This window comes from Aptenodytes forsteri, unplaced genomic scaffold, assembly GCF_000699145.1.
Source record: "Aptenodytes forsteri isolate BGI_AS27 unplaced genomic scaffold, ASM69914v1 Scaffold1, whole genome shotgun sequence".
Taxonomy (NCBI): Eukaryota; Metazoa; Chordata; class Aves; order Sphenisciformes; family Spheniscidae; genus Aptenodytes; species Aptenodytes forsteri.
Genome location: NW_008795035.1, coordinates 9,464,460 through 9,486,679, shown reverse-complemented (window position 1 = coordinate 9,486,679; position 22,220 = coordinate 9,464,460).

The window sequence follows — 22,220 nt, the reverse complement described above, 5'->3', positions numbered from 1 at the left end:
TACATCAGATTTGCTGGTGATGTCCCACTAATGAAATGGGGAATTTTATAAACACATCAGGGAGGGTAAGTGCCCAATAGAAGAGATGTCAGATAGAGATCCAGAAATTACAGTCTACTTGTAACAGAAATAAAACAAAGAATGCTTACTAATGAGTCATGAATTTCTTTACAATTGCTTCCACATTTGGGGCAACTTCTTCCTAAATCATCTACAGAAACCCTGCCATTCATGGGACTTTTGATAGTGGTTATGATCAGAACAACACATCTCATATATGATAAAAATTACTTAAAGTTGGGAAGGATTTTTTGCTCCTCAAATTACTTTTCTGAGGCTTTATTTCAATCTCCAGATATTTTCTTATCCTCCTCCTCATTTTTTATTTCTAATATAAAAACAGGAGTTCTTCTCAATTTAGAAGAGAAATAAAACTAAAGAAAATTCAGGCAGAACTGTAAAGCATGGTCTATTTTAAAGTTCCAACTCAGATAATAAGAATCTGTTTTGTGCTGTACTTCTTTCATGAACTCAGTTTTCCATAATGCATTCAGTGTTGTAATAATGCAAATCAAATACAATTTTAATAACTCCTTCCATTAAAATGATCTATTAATGTTTTAAGACTCCAACACTTATGAGCATGATTCTAATTGCATGATTTTGCTGCGGGCAGGTTTTATAGGTCTGCCTGATCTTCGGATATTTGCACCGTTAGGATTATTTTAAATAAATTAATTTTTTGGAAGAGTTTCAGTCTCAGAAACAACAGTTGGGTTTGATAGTGGTTGTCTTGTGGGTAATTGTATGTATCTGTTTCCATGTGAGGAAAAACTAGATAAATTTAGAACTCTGATAAAAGGTGGCTGAGGTTTATACAATGACAAAAGTTACGAAGAATCTTCTGAAGAGGGGAATACTTATTCACTATGTTAGTACATGGAGCAAAAGAGGTTTAAAGTGAACAAAATTTTCTATTTGTTATGCAGCACAATTAAATTGCGGGACTTTCTGCCACAGAATACCAAAAATATAACCAGATCAAAAAAGGACTAGAAATTCATGTAAGATAGTTCCTTTGATAACATTAAACATTCTTGTTTTATGCAACTTCTACTGTCAGGCTCCGAAATGCACCGAGTGATAGGAACAAGGAAAACACATCGGGAGCAGAGTTACTTTGTGTTTGACTTCTGACATTTGTCTGTGTAACTGCTAGGGGTTAGCTGGACCTTTGGTCTAACCCAGCACAGCTACTTCTAGGCAAGACAAATTGTTGTTTGAAAGCTCGCTCCTCTCTCCAGAAACCTGTGAAAAACCGCAGGTTTTCTTGTCATTCTGCAGAGTGGGATGAGGAAAACAAACAGAATGGGCCTTGGGAAGAAAGGCAGCAAGAGTTGCAAAGAAAGCATTTGCTGAGTGGCTTGTGAGGGCCCTTACCTTGACGTGATCCCCAGACTTTATCTCTAGTGGTAGGCTCTTGGCCACCGGCATGCTGGCTCTCCTCCTCGTACGTGCTGTTCTTCCCCCTGAGCATCACTTGAGAGCTACAGCAGAAGGTTCCCTCCTTCAAGATGAACCGAAACATCAACACAGTCTTGCACTCTTGATTCAATATTTCTTCTGTAGAGAATTTACTCCAACTTTTGTTCATGACAAATGCTTACATAAGCCTTGAACAAATGAGCGTTAAAACTAGAAGTGGTAATTTTCTTTGGGGGTTAAAGAATTACAATGTACTGAATGTTGCTAATTGTATGCTGAGAATTGATTCCTTGTCTGCAAAAAATAGCATGTTCTTTAGTGAATATGTCTTTACCCACTCCAACAGTGCTAGTTCTTCTGCCTGTTTGGTGAATTCTGTGTCTGGCATGACAGAAAAGAAAATTTCCTCTGATATATCAGGTATGCATTTTCCTTGCAGGATGGAGTCCTAACAGACTTGCTACGGAGTTTACACACTGGCAAAGAAATAGTGTACAAGTTGTGCAAAACCTATGACAAATTTTTACTTCAACAGAAACACTTTAGATGAGTCCTATTTGAGAGTAATGGAAGGGACAAGAGGCCATAGGTGTACAGGCCTTGAGAAATGTAAGCTTTTACATGAACGGATACTCAGAAGTATGGATAATTTCAGGAGTATTTGAAATTTTCAGTGCTGGATCAGCTCAGACCATGAAGTTCTCAATTATTCCTCCTCAGAAGCCATCCCAAACAAGACACCCCGAGATACTGAATTGATGATGAAAGTGGGTTATGTTTAGCTTTTTCCATGAAAACTTTGTATTGGAAAATGCCAAACAGGCAAAAAGGGAACAATGTTGTTTTCATGAGGCTTCTCAACTGAAAAAAAAGATGTTAAAGATGTTTCAAAAGCATTGCAAGTGTCCCAATAGATATTTTTCTAAATGAACATTTATTTGCTTTGAAATGTTTTGGTTTTAATTTTTAATTTATTAGTGAAAACAAAAAATGAAATAGTTTGAAATTACTGAAGCAAATGACTCAGTCTGATTTTTTATTTTTTTCAGCAGCTTATTGGTTGGCCAGAGAATTAGTTGAAAAAATGTGAAATCTTGAAAACTCCCGAAGAACAGAAAAAAGCACTTCCCTGACAGCTATAAAATGAGAAAAATATATAATGACATTTTCATTTAGCACAAAGATTTAGTAAAATACCCACATTTTCATAGAAGTTGCAGAGGCTTGAACTTGGACGCACTTTGGGTTTCTTTCCAAGTGTGATGCTTACATATGGTAACTGATAACGTTTTTACTAGACCTGGTCACGTACACTCAGATAAATAACTGGAGGTGTTCCAGCCTCCACAGGGGTTATAGTCCCTGTTTCATAAGCTGCTACAAGAAGGAGGGCAGGAAGCATGAGCAGGGAATTTCACACAGTTTTAGTTCAGACAAACGTGTTCAAACAGAAAATTAAGATTAATTCCTAAATACTTTAAAAGTGGGCTATCCAAGGAGAAAGAGCCCTGGATGCGAGGAAAGGTTAAGCTTTGTAGGGGGGAGAGGGAAGCCTGTGTAGCTACACTGTGCTGTGCTAATGGTGTAGGGCAAGAACATCCTTAGATGCCTGCTCAATTTGTCAGGAATTTCTCTTCTGAACTCCAGCTTTCTCCAGAACACCCTCGGTCCTTTTATCTGTGAGCTATCTCAAAGTTTACTGTCTGTCTATCGCCTTGGCTGAACCACACTAATAGTCAGCTAATTACATGTGAACACTCTAATTTGCTTTATGTCTTTCTCAAAAAAAAGGTGCGTGTGCAGGCATGCATGTGAGTAAACTTTTGCTCATGCTATAACATTGCAGCTCTGTGTAGAATTCGTGCACGAGCCAAAGCATTATAAAATATGTTGCATGCTTGCTGCCCCCTCCGTTGCTTGCCACCACCAATGCTTGTCATTCCTGATTTGCAACATCACCTGTTGCTCCAACACCAGGCTTCTCTAGACCAGAAACTGGAGCAAAGAAGAGAAATACGTGTTTGTCATTGAACTGAACTGAGAAGAAGGAAGAGGAGAATGATAAGATCATAGCCTGCAGCACTTTGTTTATGAGAACATCCTTCCAGTGATATATGTCTGCACCAGGCGAAAGTATTGTGTCACCCCTAACATATTTTAAATGCCAAGGCTGTCATGCAAGAAGACAATGATGAACAAGTTTAAACAGAATATGGTATTGTAGCCATGTACAGAGTGTTACCCTTTAGAGGTTTGCACTGGTAGTGCTTCTTAGCAAAATGTTTCCGAACTCTGTTATATTCCCCTACAGAACCTCACTCACACAGAATTTAAACTAAATGGAAATAGTTCTATTGCAGATAAACTGATGGGGTTATACATAAACCAGCACATTTTCTTACACAGGTTTTTCAGGCTATTTCACATATCCCCCCTGCCATACTACCTGAGCTTCTCATAGCTTCTTGGATAGGAACCCCGCTTCACTTAACAGATAGACATATCTTTATTTGCGATAGGAACCCCGCTTCACTTAACAGATAGGCAAATAAAGATATGTCTACACTATGCACTGAAGAGCAGGGACTGGCCCCAGGTCACTACATGTCAGAGGTTTACTCCGACTAGCTCTAGCATGCTCCTGTGGACTGAGTTCCCATTAGCTACTGGAGCTCCCAGACCATGTCATCTGGTTTAATTTCACGCAAAAGAATTCAGTTTGCGTGCTCCAAGACTGCCTCGCATTGTGGGGCAGGGTAAGCAGGGTCATTTGGAGGATTCACTTCAAAAGTGCACTCCTGGGCCAAAGTGAAATACTAATGAAGAAGCACCTTTTGTCACAAAGCAGGTATGCCCAGAGCTATCATCATATGGCAGCTTTCTTCCCAGATATTTATCTTTAGCTCAGCCGCACGAACACCATCAGTGTTATAACCCTATTGCACAACATGACTCATTTGCTCAGACTGACAGCTCAAATTGAGCCTTGGGAAAGCCAACATCCAACACATGATATTGAGCACGGGCATGACCATATCCACTTTGGATTCAGGTGAAAGAGCTTTAGCCATGTATGTCACATGGGAATGAAGGCATCCGTGACACCACGGAGTTTTACGTCTTTGAGGCAAGCTAAGGTCAGAGCCACTCCATGAACCATCCAGGACAGCATTAATAACACTTTACAAGAGAGAGCAAAGGGAGCTTCTGATTGCCTGAAAAAAAAGTTCAAGGAGCTAGGATTTCTTAAGCACTTACCGAGGTCCTGTGTGGGCTTGTGTAACATGTTCAGCATCTCCCCATCAGTTTTCCTTTCTGTAAAATGGAGATACCTTATTTTTCTCACAAGGTTATTAGGAGGATTTTCCAATTAAGGCTCTTTATAAATGAAAGTGTCTTGCAAACAGTATTTAATCACCTGACTAAAAATGGTCTCCAACTTCTTTAGGCAGAACATTAGTTTTTATAGGGACTAGTCACAGTGCCCCGCTTTAACATAAGGCTTCAGGATCACACACTGCATCTTTAAGACATAGTTTACTTCTGAATCAGTAAATGTACTAGACAAAGCAGCCATTATTTATGCATTCCTGCATACATGGCAAGGTGAAAATAATAGAATAAACATCATATACTTCATTATGATATCGGTTTACACTTCCAGGGTACACAAAAAGAGGCCATTTCATCAAGCTAATTGCCTGAAAGTAAAAGAGAGAGAACTTTAGCTATTAGTCTATTATGGGGCTTTTTTCTTAATCACAAATAGGGGCCGTGTGTCCCCAGGGGGATGTGTATTCTAATTTACAATTGAACTACAGATCAGAGCAATCAATCTTGTGCAGCACTTTTACAGTGTAATTGCTGCAACATAACAAATAAAAAAAAAGCAGCCTAAGTCGAGTTTCAGCTTGAGGTGGAGATATTTACCAGGCATTGGTTCGGGGTGGGAGGGAGGCAGAGAGAGAAGAGAGGCGCCAAAGCCATGAATATGCAATGAGGGCTCATTAGTGCCCCAGTGTTGCCATGACGAATGGCATTATCCCCAGACTGGTGCAGCCTAAACATGAATTTTATAACGACCCATTTATCATGACTTGTCATGGGTTTCTTTACTGTACTTTCTACTGACTCTCGCACCTTCCACCATTATCACCTCAGAATCCCTTCCTTTTGTTATTTTATCTTATTCTAGCTTAGTTTTTGGTAACAATTCTCAACTGATAAGAGGAAGAGGACTGCAAATAACAATATGCTGGTGTTCAAAAGCTTAGAGCTTCCTAAGCTGAAGACCCACCGCCAGATGTGTTGGTGGTCTTCAGTCCACTTACCAGTGGATAAGTGTCCTCATTGTCACAAATGTCTGCAATCTTGTCAGTTGACTCAGCAGAAATGTCTCAGATTGACCGAGCATCGAGACAAATATCTTTCCATTCTGGCAGATGTGATGGATGAATCTGTTTTGTTGACCTAGGCCTGTCTAAAAGTGCTCTTCCTCAGACCACTCCAGCGATGTGCACAGTATAAAAATCCACTTCTCATCTTTATGTTGATAAAGGTACTAAATTGGATAAGTAGACAAAACCTGCTTTCTCCCCAGCTTCAGTTAAACTAAAAAAAATAAAGTACTAGATGTAAAACCTAAGTGATAGGAAAAGCATTTACCTTCTAGGAGCAAGAGATATTAGTCAACTCTAAAGGAAAACAAAATTACTGCAAAGTAATTAGTGTCTGGCTTTAGCTCATTTTTGGTCACTGCACGTTGTCTCTGTTTTACTGCTGTCCCTTTGGCCTACCCCATTCCACATTTAATATACCACTGCTTATAAAGAAATCCCTGTGGCTCAGAAGGCTGAATTGCCATTGCTGGGCTAGGGCCTGCGCTCTAGTATATAGAGGCTTTCATTTCCCAAGTTATGAATCTGACATCTCATGGCCAAATGCATGCCAGTTTATTTCTGAGAAGTCTGTCCTCATTATTTACCCCAAATAGTTTCACTGTCAGTATGCCTTTTTTCCACTATGAAGTGGCTGGAGTATCTGAAAGTATCAAGCCTCTCTTTGTTGGATTTTACACTTTTGCTATTACAAGAATTTGTCTTTAGGGATAGAAAAATCAAGCAACTTATTTCCAGCTATTACTTGGATAGGCCTTCATGTTCTTAAACAAGTTGTGAGCTCCCATGATCTCCAAAAACAACTCTCCCGAGGTCTTACATCAGGATAGTCCTACAGTTCTTTCATTACTCTACTGGATGTTTGAAAATATTAAAAGGCATCTAACATCCCAATCCAGCAATTTATAGGCTCAGAGTCTGGTGCTGTAGCCCTCAAAGCCTCTATTTCTTCCACAAAATCCGCACTTTGCTATTATTGTCGCCAAGACAGGCACGTGTTTCACTAGGGGAGTAGTTTGTCAAAGCAACAGTCCATTATCCAAAGATTCATCACACGTTCCCACTTCGGTACACGATGGAAGAGAGTCTGGATGTCAGAAAGTGAGGAGAAAGGAAAGCTTGCTCTCAAAAAGGTGCATTAGGTAAATGGCACACCTTGATTAAGCTGGGCATAGCTGATTAGGCCAGCACATGCTGATGTGTTCTTGCCACTTATTTTTTTCCTTTTTCCTTTTCAAACCCATCCGTGTTCCTTTGGAATATATAGATGTAGTTTTTTAAAGCCCTAGACAGCACCTTGCACAAGTCCGTGACCTTTGATGGAGAACCCCAGCTCCCACTGCAATACAAATGATGTTCTATTAATTACCAGGAGACAAAAGAGGAAAAGAAATCTCTCTTAAAGAAGCTAACCAGAAATGACTGCTAATATTGCAGAAAGTGTCCACTGCCATCGCAGAGACTCAGGACACAGCAAATATTATCATTATTCCTAAGACTAAATGTTTGCCCTATGACCCAGGTGATCTGGATCATCTATTGAGTGGAGAGAATGGAGAGTTGTCAGAAACAATATGGCATAATTAAATTGTTCTTTTTAAACTCCTATTAGGAGTTCTAAAACTTACTATAGTCAGTCTATAAGGTCAGATTGATATTCCTGATTAACGAGCCATTATCTGCAGTTTATGTGATGGAATACTCAGATTCCTGTTTGAGTTGGTTTTAGTAATTCACAGGTCCCATGCAGGGAGCTTATTCTATTATTTTATACCAATATTTGCAGGTCCCTCAGGGAAACAAGCTCATCTTTCTTCCACTCACCTCATCAAAAAGATAGACGCTGAAACAAAGATTATTAAAGGCCAGCCAATGCAGATGACATCTAGCTCTATGTCACTTTAGCGTCCAGTATGACTACAATCACGTCAGAGATTTCTAGGTTGCGATCAACCACCATATGGAGGGCAGCTGCCTAAGACGGAAAAGCACTCACTATTCCTCAGTCAATCCACAAATGGCAATCATTAAAATAATTGCAATCCTTAAAATATTAGGTCCTTGGTTCTAAACCAACAGGCCTCTAATGATAGGAAACACCCAAATTTCAGGAGGAAAAAAGATGACTTTCATTGTGACATGAACCCACCTTCCGTTAAAAAAAATCAGCTGTGAAATTGTTTCAAAGAGAAATTAAGAAATATAGACAAGATTTTAAAATGGAAGAGAAGCCTATAATGTGGGACTAGTTGTTTATCCTGAATTCAGGGGAAGTTTAGTGACTGCTGTAGGATCAGAAGCAGGCTGTGAGCAAACTCACCTGAAACTTCTGCTCCAAATGTACATTTTAATGCAATCAAATCCTGAGCACATAGTAAAAATATGCAAAGTTATATTCAGTAGTTTGCTACATTTACCGATAGAATTCACAAACTTAAGATGCAAAAAAACCTGGAAAAGAACTGCAGGTGTGATTACTATATAATGCTGTTCAATATCTGTTCAATTGATGTATTTACAAGAAAAAATAAAAAAGCAGATTCTATTTCCCTGTATAAAACAACATATTTTTAAAGACATGATAAAATGCTAACCCTGAACGCAAAACTCATTCTGAGTGAATTCTTAAGTATTTGAATACCTAGGTAGTGCCAGAGAGATATTCTTCTGTGCTTGTAAAGTCTATTGGTTGTACTACCATAAACCAGATTAGTCTTTTTTTGCTGTTTCTTTTTGTGGCAAAATCCATCCCTCCTTCCTCAGTTGTGTTTCAAACATGGCCTAAACATTTTTTTCTCCTTCCAAAGCTTAGATTTAGTCATCCTAATGAACTAATGATCTTTTCCTCTGGGTAGACTTCAGCTTTGTCTTTAAGCTTTCTCCACCTTTCTCTATGTGGAGCCAATGGCTTGCTGCTCCCCACTTTTAAACAAACAAACAAAATGTCCTTCTTCCCTCTCCTCCCCACTTTCTTTAATGACATCTTCAGTCATTAATGAGTTAATAAAAATCTCAAAGTCATCTGGGAATAGATAAGGGGAAAGAAAGAAGAGTATTGTACACATAATGACAGGCTCCCTGCTGGCCCTAAGATGTCATGGGTCAGCCATGTCAAGAATGTGTGTGCCCAATCATCTGCTGATTTTTATCAGCAAGGCCTCAAGCAGAATCTGACACAGCCAGTTTGGGAGTTACAATGAATAAACAATGACTTCTTGGATTGTTGGCGGCTGTATGATAGAGTGAGAGGGTTTATATATACTAAAACATGATGACATTAGCAATCAATATACCAATTACTGGACAAGTTATTGGACGAAGAATGCACATGTCTTGAGCTTTGTGCACTTTGAATATACTACCAGCGATGGAGACCACAGAAATAATGTTACTTAACCCTTCGCAAGCTAGATATGCTAATACCTGACGATACCTTGAAGTTTCCGAGAGCGTGCAGTAAAAGAAAACCTGGTCTGATTTTGCGTATTAAGACTCTCAAATAGAAGACATAAGCCCGACAAATTTCTTTTTCATTAGGATGTGAAGAAAAAAGGAATAGATATTTCAAGTGAGCAGTTGGGTGTTGGGACAATGGATTCTAACAAATTTAAATTGTTCTCTATAAAATTTCGGAGGAAATCAATTTCTTTTCACCCAAACACCACTAGCATACTACACAAACTTCATCACCAAGAAGTTAGAACATATCTTTTATAGGATGGTTAGGCAAATACCCCAACAGCTCTCACCTGCTTATTCTGCAGTAGAGAAAGGAAGATAAAACTCTAACGTACTTTTCTTATTCCTGTGCTACTAGAAATGCATTTCTGCATCTGATCAGTGATCACCTTCTTACTTCCTTTAGTCAGCTCAAAATATTCAGTGTTTATGAGTTTGTCTTCTGTTATTCTGGAAGTGATTGTGAAGATTCAATGCCAGTGTTATAATTGAAGCCAGAATAAAATGCAGTTAAATAAGTCACCTAATTTAAAGTACAAATGTAGAAAACAGCTAAGGTGGAAATCTATGTGGCAGGCAGACCTGCTGTGTCTGTGGGCATAGCAAAAGCATTGTCTAGATTGAAGTTAAATGGACAACTCTCCATTGTCCATTAAGATGGACAAGTCCGTGATCTAATGGAAAGCTCATGGGTTTTGCCCTGAATGCATCATTAAAGTGCATCCTTTTCTGTGTAGCCTATGAATGTCAACCTTTACTGTGATCTGGGAAGCAGCAGTGCTACATACCCTTTGACTTTTGCTCAGGTGGGAGCAAACAAGGCAGGGCATAAAAATAAAATTCAACTTTGCTTGCCAGGGCATTAGCCAATGCTGTAGAAATTGTGCAAAAGTAGGGAGGTAGCAGAGTTCAGACATCAGACTGGCACTGTGTACTTACTGTGTATCAGGGGCTGAATAAAAATCTTAAGATACATCTTTTACAGATCACTTTTGTGATTTAAGGCTGAAGTGTTACTCTAAATTACAATCAAATCTACTCCTGCTTCTCAGAGCACTAAGCACTTCTCAGAGTTGTGTTGGACAGTAATGGCAGAAGGACCGGTCTCAGACGAAGGGGAAAAATACACGCGACAGCGTCTGGTTTAACTGCAACGGTTATGAAATGTTCAGCTGGGTCCTTTCAAATGGCTCTTCCCTTCCCATTTAGTAAGTTCTTGAAAAGTTTGGAAGTGAATTTGTGCAGCACGTCTGATATGAATAACAAAATGCTTTTAAATGTAAATGTTTCATAAAATAGCACCAGTACCATACATTACAGTGAATACAGTTAAAAAAACAAATCAGTAATCCCTTCTCTGTAATTTACAATTAACTTTTTGCCTCGAGGTAACAGCTACATTCACAAAAATAATGGTAATAGATTGACCTTGTTATGAATGGATAACAAGCTGGAAACAATATAGTTTGTCACAGAGCATTAACTGTTACTGTTGAAATTGTAAATAATGTGTATAGAACTTACAATGTAAATGGCTCTCCTTAAAAATATTAATTATGTCAATTAAACACTTGATGCATAATGGATTATTCTGAAACCTATTTAAGTCCATGTCAGACTGAGTACACCATTTTCTGAGATCCCATTCCCAGACTACTGGAAAAATCTGTGGCTGTGCTCTGAGTGCTCAAGGTGGACAAAGGGCTTACAATGGAATATCGCCTTAAATTAAAGATATATGGCTGCTTTTGTTTGGATTGCTTGCATGCTTTTTCACCAAGTACAGCGTCAGAAGATTAGACTGTCTAGAGACACCAGGCTCTTCTGAGATGCTTTCAGGCTGCTTTGGAAACTAATGAAAAGCAACCCTCATCCAACAGTGCTGGCCACTCACCGGAGGATCTCTATGGCATACAGAGCACTCTGCTGGCTTGTAAAATGCCACTTTGTAATCACTGGTAATGGGACAGAGGAATACAGATAAGTTTTTACACCTGGCTGGTTTCTCACACAAAAGTGGTGTAACTCATCACCCACAAGCCAGCGAAAGCTATGAGGGCTGATGCCACTCAGCTGATCTCCTCTTTGTATGTCCTTTGGAGCCAGGACTGTGCTCATCTGGGAGAGGGAGATTGCCATCACATGGTTTTAGAGAGTGATCCAAAACTGGTATATAACACATGGCATAGAAAAGATTAGACTTTTCTCCCAGTGTCTGGGGACCACTAATTTATGAACAAGAGACTAAACCATATTTTTGTGCTTCCCAACCACAATAAGTGCTCCTCAGCTGTAGCTCAAGACTGGACTTAACAGCACAATACTTCAGTGTTCTGGCTAATTACCATGTATAGACTGTTGCATTATAAAGGAGGGATTCCCGCTAGATTATCCACATAGAGAAAGTGATATTAAAATGACAAGCCACCAAGAGGTCAAATAACCAGTTGCCAGAAGTTAGAATAACTAGACTGTGGAGCAGCAATAGCTGAGGAGCTGGCGTGTGTCCCAGGACTGGTTGTCACACAAATGAAAGAAAAGACAGCTGGAATCTTTTTGGATTGACTGTTATTTTCTCTGAACATAGTGTAAATCTATCACTTTGGTTTTTCAACCGAACGCCTGAACTGGGAGTTGAGAAACTGATTCAGTAAAATATAAGGTCTCTTTATACCTCATTTTTCTGTGTGTGAGCTTCATCAACTTTGTTTAGCTTTATCTTTTGGGATCAAGGACTGTTCAGGCAGTCTGAGCATGGAGTCTGATTATAGTTAGGGCTCTTCAGTGCTCCTGTAATCCAAGCAAATACATTACATCCTCTCTTGCCAAAAGGTGTGTTCTCCCATCCGGGCAGAAAGAAAGTCACTGCACGCGTATAACTGAGCAGACACCTCTTCCCCCACGATGGGATCAAAATCCCAGCATGAAGCTGGGTAAGGAACACTGAGATTTCCCTTCGCCCAATGCTTTTCTCTGGGCAGCTCTTGTTTCACCTTCAGTTAAAGTTTAGCTGTTTGCTATACATTTGGTGCCATCTCTTTAAAGATGTACATCTGAATGGGCAAGAAAGTTAGGGATTAACAATGGGCAGAGGTCAAGTCTGTCAAGACTTTAAGCATGTCGTTGGTTGTAAAAAAGATTACATTACTGGCAGCTCTTTGCCAGATCAGTACTTCGATGCCAAATGTTAATCCTTGCCGGGGACAAGATGGCTTGTAAATGTTATAGGAGAACATAGCTTTTCCTGTAGAAAACAGGCATTTATGGTTAAAACACAGGGATTATTTTCTCATGCTTACGTTTGCATTTCATGCCGATTCACTCTTGCTTGCTATGAGCTTCGCTTCAGTACTTACATTTAATCGCTTGAGATCTTTATTTGTATAGCTAAGGAGAGTATGGTTGAGTTCTCAAAGCACTGGGGAGCAGAAGAGCCAGAGCTCAGCCTCAAGTTTTGCCAGAGGACTTACTTTGACACTGGGCAAAGCCTGTTTGCTTGCTGTACCTTAGTTTTCCCATCTGTAAAATGGAGCTGCATGTAAAAAGGATCCTGTAAAGTTTTATTTATGACTGTCAGAAGAACAGTGTTTATTGGATTTATAAAGCAATATACCTATTTTAGTGTGGCTAACTATATATCTATGACTTTACAAGTAATGTCCTTTCCTAAAATTAGATAGTTTTGGGTGAGCTCAAGTTTCCAGGTCAGGTGTTTACACCAGGGCAGCCAAGGCATAAGCCAACACAAGATTTTAAAATAACAGAAGACTCATTTGGCCCAAAGTTTATTCTGCTGTGGACTGAGACCATAACTGGGTGTAACCAGCAGCTGTTATTAAATGTGTGCAGGACACTGCATGTGACTAAGCATAGTCAGGAAATTAATATTGCACCAGCAGATCTCCAGCAGCTGACTATGCTCATACAGCTATACCCCAGTGCCCAAACTGCAGGAAATCCTTTGGCTGTCCCATGTGAAAGGGAAGCAAGCAGATCTGGGTGCAAACTGTGCTCACACCTGCTTTTGGCATCTTGAGATCCTCAGTGTCTCTGTGCCTCAATTTCTCATCCTATTTTGGGAGGTAATGAAACTCTATGTTAAGGCAGAAATCAATAAAGCTTCACTTTAAAGGGTGTGATGAGGTCAAAACCACTAGTGCCTGATGCATATGGGTTCTAGAGTAAAGGGGACCATGTAAGTTCCCAGGTAGATTTGATAACAGAGTTCATAAAATAAGAAAAGCAAATTCAATCTGGGGAAACCTGAGCTTCTAGGTTTCATGCCACATACACTTAGTAGCTATAAAATTAGAATACTCTGGTAGAAGGGGAATCAACATTTTTTCTGGTAAGAAGTAAAAAATGGTATGCAGCATACTAAGTATTAAATTGTGTTAGTTCAGTTTTGTTATGCAGATGGATTTTTTTCCTTCTCTTCTACTCTTTAAAATGTTTTGAATTAAAATAGCTTACTCAAGGTCACCGAAGGCATATGGTCCTGCTCAAAACTTTAAACAAAACATTAGTTTTTACAACCTTTTGTAATTTGGTATTGTATACAACATGGTTATAGAAGGAGTTTCTGTAATCTTTGCAGTGGGTGACAGAAATATGAGAGCCAAATTTATAAGCCATTTAGTGAAGCATTTAATCAATTTCATGCATAGGAAATAACTCCGATTGCTTTGCTTTATCAATCTTGCTTTCTCAGAGACCTGCAGTCACCCCAACCTCAAAACACTTAAGTGCATGTGGGGGGAACCATATGCAAAAATCTAATGTTGTACACAGTGTCAGGAACTTCTGAGGGCTGCTTAAACTTACTTGCCAGCATCAATAATCCCTCTTGAGGCTGTTAATATATTTCAGAAGGAAGGCAGAAAGCCTAATATTTATAGGAAGTTGCAAGGCCTCTTTTTACAGAGTTTTTCATTAAAAACCCTTTGTCTAGAATGAGTCTTTGACACTGTGTACAGTTATGCAGATTAAGCTTGCCTCTAATACTAAAGTGTTTGTGTATGTTGCCTTTAATCACTTACAAACACTTAAAAAACCTCCCTGCATCACAAGTCCCTGTTTCCATAAAATATGAATAGCATATCATTTGACGAATTCAGAGAGACACTGCTTGAGACGGTACTGCTCACTATGGCCAGAATAAGAAAAACAACACATTGAGGTCTAGACTGTCTTGAAGCCCATGTAAGAGTTAAAAGTCACACTTACCCATGACTGTAACTGGGGGAACCATCTGGGGGCTTTAACTTGTAAGAGACTGAACTGAAGGATTAGAAGAGTTCTTCTGGTCTTCAAACCATGGCTCTGGATGGACTGCCTGACCCTTGCATTGGGCAAACAGAAGAGAACAACGGTCCTCACCCCTTCCACGAGGCAACTGGTGAACTGGAAGATCCTTAGCTCTGTTCTTTATCTAGTGGCATCTGTACTCATAAGAAGATGGGATAGGACTGGTCTACTGGTATATGCCAGCACAAGTTACTACCCTTCCTACAGGAGGTAAAAGAAAATACTGTCCAAACCAACCTCATTCACTTCTCCTGTATCTGAAATCCCTACCTGGAGTAAGAGGTAGGGCTTAAAAGACTGTTTCAGAGCACACTTTTGTCTCATGTACTACAACAGCTTGTACAATATCCTAAGCAGAGTACTACACAATGACTTTTTTCCCAGAGTGAAAAATTCCTGAAGGAGCAAAAAGGCAATCTCTCTGATAATCATCAGCTGCTCAACTATATTAAATTTAGACAAGGCTACAATAGTGCCAGAGTTGTCCCCTGCCCTCTAAAATTAGAACTGAAAGAATGGTGGGCATAGCGCTAAATATATAACTCATTTAAAAATAATGTGCTCTCAGGCTTTTCTAATGCTTGAAAAACTGATCATCATAAATCCCTAAAGATCTGTTTGCACACCCACCCCGCCTCCACCAGCCCCAAACATGTTTCAGTAGGATATGTCCTTTCCCGAACATCCACTTTTCTTCACGGTATATAGGCAAAAAGCAGTAAAGTTTTGTGCAGTTAAACAATATGTTTCCTATTTATCTAGGAGGACAGAAGCTTAACCTGGCCTCCGCTTTATATATAGAAGCAGAAAAAAAAGAGAAGAGAAAAAAGGAAGAGTTAATATTTACTATCTCTCATAGGCACTAGTCCTGGAAGAGTGGATAGAGACTATCCATTTGAAGTGATCAAAAGTGTGAGCTTTAGCCCTTCAAGCTGTAGAAAAACCTTAGCAAACCTCTACGGACACCTCCCCTCTCCCCCCAACAAATTAAGAAACCTCATCTTCCTACTGCTATTTCATAGATTTAGCAAAAGGTAGTGCTAACGATTTTGGAATAAATAAAATAAGCAGGATGGATTAAGAGCAGTTTTGTACAGAAACAGAGCTACAGAAAACCTACAGGAGAGCACCTTCCTTTCTTTCAGGGACAGAGCAGTTTCTGCCTAGAAGATGACCTCTCCTTTCCTTCCCAGCTCCCTTCGAACAACACATATAATGCCCCAGGGAAGGCAATACATTGAGGGGAGCAGCCCTGGGGCTGCACTGAATTTATAGCCAGTTGGGACCTGGCATGTAAATTGGCCCAAAGGAATGCTGGGACCTTGGAGGACTTAGAATTCTCCATCTCATGAGACAGGGGGTGTCATGGAAAATTTAGGCTTTTGTTTGCCAGCTGTTTCTCTTTTTCAGTTATTTCAACTATCAGAGCATCTGCAGCAGATGGTGAGCTTTTGAGAAGAGTCACACAAGGGGATGGGAAATATTTGCTTGGGAGGGTTTCATGGAGGTACCCAAAAGCACTCCCCTGTTTGGTGTGATTCTTCCTTGGAGCGGGGAGAATAAATCTGGGCTCTATAAAAAGCCAAACCCCACTTAACTAGAAAAATTAGAGATGGAGATTGTGTGTGAAGTTGGGGGCCTTAGTTAAAGGAGATGCTGCTGCTTCACCACAAAGTTTAGCTAAAAATAGTGGGGCTTTATTTTTTTTTCTTCTTCTTTAGTTGCTCTTTTCTTCCCCATGATTACGAGCTAAAAGCTAAAAATAGTGGGGGCTTTATTTTTTTTTCTTCTTCTTTAGTTACTCTTTTCTCCCCCATGATCATGGGAAGCTGGAGAGGGCTTAGGTCTGTGCTCTTGGTCTTCTGTAGGGCTGTGAGAGGTGTCTGTGCCACAAGAAGTGGGTCTGGACTTGATCTGCTGCAAGTATAAAAGCTTGTTAGGGAAGCAAACAGGTCATATTACGCTATTCTTGTACCTTAAATAAATCAAGAAAGGTGTAAATGTGCTAGTCATGAACTTATTTCTCCCTTGGGCTACTTCCATGAGATGTTTCTTTCTCTTCCTTCCCCCCCCTCATTCTACCTTCGCTGCTTTGGATGGCATCAGCTTATTGGAAGGGTTTGCTGAAAATAGTAATATTAAAAAGGCATGTTTTCTGTTTGCTCATCTGGAATATTCTAGGAGAGATTAACTAATTTAATTCTTCACCCCATAAATTTGGGGCTCCCTTTCTAGTTTTGTCTTGCAGAAATGTTAAGGCAATAAAAGTGTAAGTAAAAGAAGCTGCAGCTTTTTTTTTTTTCTTCTAGGTAGAGATACACCGATTGCAATCTTAATCACCAGGTGATCTGCTGTTTTTTTTTTTAAATAGTAACTGGAATAAAATATCTATGCTTTTCTGCTGGAGGAAGGCAGGTCCTACCTGGAAAAGTTTCTCACAATATGAATCTAAGATTTTGGGAACAGAAAAATAGTATAGGAACTAAAGGTTCAAATTTTTTTTTTTTTTTTTTTAAGGAATTCAGCATGTGGATCCAGTGACGAGTGGGCAGTGCAGAGCTTGCGCCTGGGGCTAGTGGCTGGTTCACAGCAGGACATCACAGTTTGATGTCAAGAGATCTGCAGCTGAGTGATGCTCTCGAGATACTCCCCAAAACTCAGCTAGCAGAAAGGCCATTCCCCACCTTTTATCCTCTATATCCCCAAGGAAGTGGAGGTTTGGATTTATTCCTCTTCCTTGCTCATGAGGGTGTAAACTTAAATCTTACCTCCAGGAGAATGCCTTAACTCTCAGTCCATGGGCTGTTTCTGGGGTAACTGGTGTTTTTGATGACTGTATTCTGAAAACGATCACTTTGCTGCTCCTAGGAGCTATTTGCTACTCTGTGGACTTTTCTGGAGTCGGTCTAGAGTTGCTAAATTTTTACTAATGAAAGTAAATGAGAATTAAAGGAATGCCACTGCCTGCTCACTCGCCAAAAGTGGTTTTCTTGAAGCAGAATAGACACAACAATTTCAAAACCTCAATCAAGTTTTTTTACTGTTTAAAAAACACAATATTTTATGGATGTAATTTATACACAGAAAAGAAGAGGGCTATTCCCAATATTATCTTTATCTTCTAGACATAAATAACAAACAACTCCGGTAATCAAAATTTACTGCAATTGTAATAGGTTTTGGCATCGTTTATGTATTGCAGGGAATGTTAACATAATGTTGACTTTCAGAACTGAGGCCAGGTTTTTTGGTGGTGGTTGTTTTTTTTTTTCCTTTTAGGCTGGATTCATTATAAAAAAAAAAAGTCCAGTATATTTGTGGCTTTTATGGCATTCGAGAGATTAATTCTCATAAATAACACTGTTTATATCTCCTAATCAGAAAGTTGAAATTATCTGTGACAATGTGAACACTAAAAAGTTGTATACTATGAAAATATTTCAATAATTAATGCATGCACTATCTAGAGCAATTGACAGTGAGGTCATAAACATAATGGGCCATCTGTGTTTGATTTGTATCTGAAAATGCTTAAAGGGAAAGGCAGGTAATTCAGGCTTCTCTTACAAATGTAGACAGGCAAGATTTTTCACCTTCTCAGAAGGTTGTTGAACCGTTTCATTGCGTTAAAGAAGAAGAAAAAAAAAGGTTCTTCCAGGCTAGAGCCTTTTAACACGCTTGCATTTTGCTCCTGTATTCTCTGACAAGCAGAGCACACCAGTGGGACTTTTAGTTTTCTTTTAGAGTACACAGAGGGTTGTCATTCTCCCTTATTTACTTTATATTGTTTGCTCTATGAAAAAATGCCACTTCAGGCTCCTGAGCAATCCCACTAGCTCACTCTGCATTCTGGGACCTGGGTTTAAATAGTTTCCTTTGGACCTTTCCAGGTTCAAATCTGCGCGGGGCTGTTGAAAGACAGCAAAACTTTTGTGCAGGGATCTGGCTCGTTGCACCTTTATGACCCTTCTCGGGATTTGTCCCAGCTTGTCTCCTGAACCTTTTCTCCCTTGTGAAAGTCGAGGTTCAGGTTACCTGCATATCTGGGATTGGATTTAATTTAGCACTAGATTTCTGTGCTGTAATGGGGAGAAATGGATTGTCCTGCTATCGTTAGGAATAACTCTTTATCTCTGAACTTATACGCATTGGCATAAAACCAATATCAAGCTGGAATGACTCAAAAAATAAACAACCAAATACCCCTCTTGTTTTCACTGGCTGATTTGATGACAGTCAGACTCCTGCGCTTGGCACTGACTGAGGCTCTGCTGAAGGAAATGCCATTATCTTTCCTGTGCCAGGCAGAGATTAATACATTCTTAGAAATTGAATCCAGACAGGACTTCTAAATGATTTCATGTGACCTCCTGTATATCAGGGCTATTAAATACTACAAATTACCTATGATAAGACCAGAGATTGCAACCTATTTAAAACCGTACAATTTTTCCCTCTGCTCTGCCCTTTCTTGTTGCCCAAATATTAAGTGTAGGCACAGAATAGGTCATAGCAAGGTAGCACTAATGTCTAGAGAAACGGGCTGAAATATATCCAGGTAATCCCACACAGTAAGAATTCCCTCACTGTCCCTGGTAATCTGATCTGGGGTTAATTTCCTTCTCAGATCTGAATCTGGTCATCAGCGTGATCCTGATCCTGAAAAGAACAGACACCAGCTACTACCTGTGAGATCTCTCCCTTGCCCCCGAAAATTTTGACCACCTTTTCAGTATTTCATACCTAGCATTGCAAAATCTTTGAAGTAGCCAAGGGAAAAAATACTGGAATAAAGCAAGACCGGAAGCTGAATTATATTACCAAGGTGTGAGAATTATTCTTGATGTTGCAAGTACCTGACTAATGCTCAGGACTCTGAAGCATAAATATTTTCTCAATGTTGAACCACAAGGGTAATAAAAGAAAGCAAGGCCCCAAATTCATGGAGTAGTAAGAGGAAGACTTTGGCCTATGGATGCTGAGCCTGGCAATGCACTTCTCTCACTTGCTTAAGCATCCTCCTTTCCCCATATTTTCTCAAATGTGAGTGTGTATAAATCACTGGGTGTTCCAAGGCAGACCGTGAAGAAGATAAATTTTTTGTCTCAATTAAAGTGGGTAAACACCCTTCACCTATGTTTATCTTCAGCTGTACTGTTGTATCTATAGATGGAAGAATTTCTCCTAAGAGCTACAGCAGAACCCCTTTTTTTTTTTTCCTTTTTAGAGAACAAATTTTGTCTTAAACACTTCAAGCCCACTGGTCTCCAGGTTTAGCAGTTTTCAGTACTGGGAAACTGCATCTTGAAAGCTGGGTTTCTGTAACTTCTGTTTCCACTTTTGCATCTTGTTGTGTTGGCAGCAAGGTCAAATGCCCCACATTATCCAATATTCTCCCTGCATACAGGCACCGCTGCTTAGAAATCAAGTCCTCCTCCTTCCTCTTTGTTTATACGTTGCACAATAGTGCTTGTTTCTAGTACCTAGATTATTTTCATCTCCTATGGTCTTCAGTATTTGTCTCCCTTTTGAAAATAGAGTTGGACCCAGCCGCCTAATGATTTATCTTACCAGTGGGTTTTTTTCCAGAGACAAGGTAATTTCCTTGTTTCTACTTGGATCTTTCTTTTTTTATTCTAGCTCTAGACTCCAGAGGGTTTTGTCCTCTTTATGCTATAGCATTGAATAGAGGTGGAGATTAAATCCTTCAGGTTCAACTGTTTTGAGACAGTTTCCCATTCTATAAAAGTAGCCTTGTTCCCTGACTTTTGCCGTATTTAGCTATATTACAGTAAATACAGGATAACAGACTGCTCTGAATCAGAATCTTGTCCTCTCCCATCATTTGCTAACATAATAATTCTTCCTGTCATCTACAGATTTTATTAGCATAATTTTATGTACTATGTGAAAATTTCATAATAAAGTTCATTATATTGTCAACTGCAAGTTGGGTCAAACCAAAGCAAAACCTGACCCAAGCGTAGTCTGTGACAGATGCTTAGGGAAAGATTATTAGAAGTAGGACTTTGTACCCTCCTGGTTTCATAATCAGCAGTTAAGAGACATCCAAAGCTGATGTATAATATTACTCAGTGAAGTTTCAAGTTTTTTTAAATCCATATATACTTTTGTTCTCTGCAACATCTATGAAAATAAGTTCCATCATTTAATTCGTGTTGAGGAGAAAAATACTTTCTTGTAACAGGTGCCCTATATTGTATTACGAAAAGTAGTAAATAATTATTTTCTACTCTATTGCAGATTTTATAGGCCAGATATCATGTCCCCTCTTTCTTTTTTCAGGCATTCTTTACTTAAAAAAGACAGCAATGTGTTATAATCTGCTGTATCTCTTTTGAGTCAGAATGACCAGAACTACCATGGATTTATACATGGCATGAGGATATTTTCTGGTTTTCATTCTTTACTCATATTCTTGTATCTTATTTTCCCTTTTGTGAAGCACTGAATTGATGCTTTACAGTGAATTATTCACAATCACTGAGATCTTTCTGCCACAGATGTGTCTAGAGCCTGTGTGTGTCTGTATCATACTTGCATTGCTCTTCACTCAGTGACAGCAATTTTCTTCTGTTTTCTTGAATAATTCTCTATCATTTGTCCATATCTGATCAGCATAGTTGGTAACATAGGCTCCTGGGGTGACCCTGCTCAAAAACTCTCCGCGGCCTGAAAACTGGGTATTTATTTTTGTAACCAACTCATAATAGCTCAGTTTAAGGGCCTTTGCTGTGAAACCTTCTCAAAATCTTTCTAAAAATCTGAGTACCTTCCTGGAGATGCACGTGCATTTGCTGATTCCTTTGACAGAACTTTATTAAAAGGGGTTTGTGCAGACCAAGGAATGGTGCTGAATATCTCTTGGCATTAAAAATTGTGGCAGTTTTGCTTTACTTAGTTAAATTTAAGATAATTTCAAAAGGAGAGCATGGCTTTCTACTTAGGACCGTGGATATACAGGTTATACTACTCCTCTGCTAAAAATCTGTCTTACTGAGCAAGTTGTTTCATCTTTCTGTGGTGCAGTTGCTCAGGGGTGCAATCATTACTTATTTCTTCCTTCTCCTCTATTTAGCTTCTAAGGTTACCAGGATAGGGGCAGCATATTTATATGTACATTTCTTTAAACCATTTTGTTTGGTAACTCTGGATAATGTCGTAATCCAAGCTGATAATGCATTTGTTAAGGTCAAATAGTTTGATAAGGGCATTAGGTTACTGCTTTTAATCAAGCTCTATTTCACTCTTTCAATTAATACATTTTTTCGAATTTTAGTGATACATTATCTCAATGGGAATATTTGTTTCGGCCACTAAATCAACCAGCATGCCGTAAGCAGTTTTCAAATTCTGTGTTATTTCAAGTAAAATTATTTTGCTATTATTCTGCTGTTTTAAAGAAGCTAGTTGGACTCCAGCACTAATAATGTCAGCAAAAAAGCCAAGGACTTTTTTCCTGAGATTTCACTAAGGTGTGATAATTAAGAAATGTGAAAAGAACAAAAAATCACAGTGCCTCTGCACTGAAGATGTTCTGCCTTGAGAGTC